This window comes from Triticum dicoccoides, chromosome 2B, assembly GCF_002162155.2.
Source record: "Triticum dicoccoides isolate Atlit2015 ecotype Zavitan chromosome 2B, WEW_v2.0, whole genome shotgun sequence".
Classification (NCBI taxonomy): Eukaryota; Viridiplantae; Streptophyta; class Magnoliopsida; order Poales; family Poaceae; genus Triticum; species Triticum dicoccoides.
In genome coordinates, this window is record NC_041383.1 from 115,415,359 (window position 1) to 115,416,777 (window position 1,419).

The window sequence follows — 1,419 nt, forward strand, 5'->3', positions numbered from 1 at the left end:
ACGACGGAGGTGCGGGAGGGCCGGCGGGACCAGGAGGGGATGGGGCGGAAGCACGGCAGCGCGGGGATAGGCTGGGGAAGCGCCTGAACGGTCGCCGAGGGGAGGGGGCGAACGGATGGGGGTGAAAGTGGGAGAGGAAGTGGGAGAGCGAGCGCTCGAGTGTGCCGCGCGGGATAGTGCTTCCGACCGCGCGCCCAACTCGTTATAGCGCGCGCGCCGTTTTTGCGCGCCCGCTGGAGCGACCCGCCATGTTGCGCGCGCGCTAAAACGGCCTAATTTGCGGCGCGGCGCTAGTTTAGCGCGGCTGTTGGTGATGCTCTTATTATAGTGCCCCTCCGACCTCCGTAAGCTCGGCGGCGTGGGAGCGGGTCCTACCTCTCTTTGAAAGGGACCAATTGCCGTTTGAGCTTGACCGTTTTTACTCCGCGAACTTGGATGGCATCGATCATAGGCGTCACCTCCATCATCATCTTCAGTCGTCTCCCTAAGCTGGTTGTTTGTTTGATTTTAAGTCTTAGTAAACCATCTCCTCATAAAACTCCTTGGTCCTTGATCTGCATCTTGGAGATCAATCTCTATTGGCCTCCGCCGTCTATCTCACCTCCACCCGTTCGACAAGAATCTCATCGTCCGTTCACCAAAAATCTCATCTCATCCTACAAAGTTGTCCTATTGCCGATCTGCTGCTTGCCTCCTTGAAGACCATGGAGTTCGATTTGGCGTCATCCATCTCATCCTTCTCTAGAGTCATGTTTTCCCTCTTCCTCCTAGGCGTAACCTAGCCCTCGATTAGGTTTATGAGACACAAATACGAAGGAATCATGTATCCAGGGCCGTCGACGGCGAACAGCACCAACCGGCAATAACGGGAACAGCGCCGAAGCTGAGAGGACGCGCCCGTCCAAGAATCGCACCAGCAGGACACATGCCTCCTTTCCGGCCCCTCACCGGCTCGCGTTCGGTGGCAGGAGACGGCTAGGCAGACGATCGCAGAGCTTTCCCTTAAAAACAAGCTAGCGATCAGAGTTAGCGATCAATTTTTTCTTTTTGAGATGGTTAGCGATCAGAACTGGTCGCAGGCTACGGGCTTAAGAGAATATCAACGGATATGAAAGGGTGACTTATGGAGAACTATGAAATCCTCCGTCCTTTAATATTAAGTATAGGTATAGATATAGATATATTTTTTAAACTAAATATCGATGAAGACCGAACCAACACATGCTACATGGCCCTCCTGTCTTCAAAGTTAGATAGCCTGGGGTCGGACCAAAGATGGCGTGGAAGGTGAAGGTGTATGGGCTGCGTTGGAAGTGGTGCCCTGGGGCTAGCGGTGGCAAGGCAACTCTTCCTCGGCGATTGCCTCCTGTGGCCGCAGACTCTGCAACATCTTCTCGCCTTCAGCGGCTCGCCAGACAC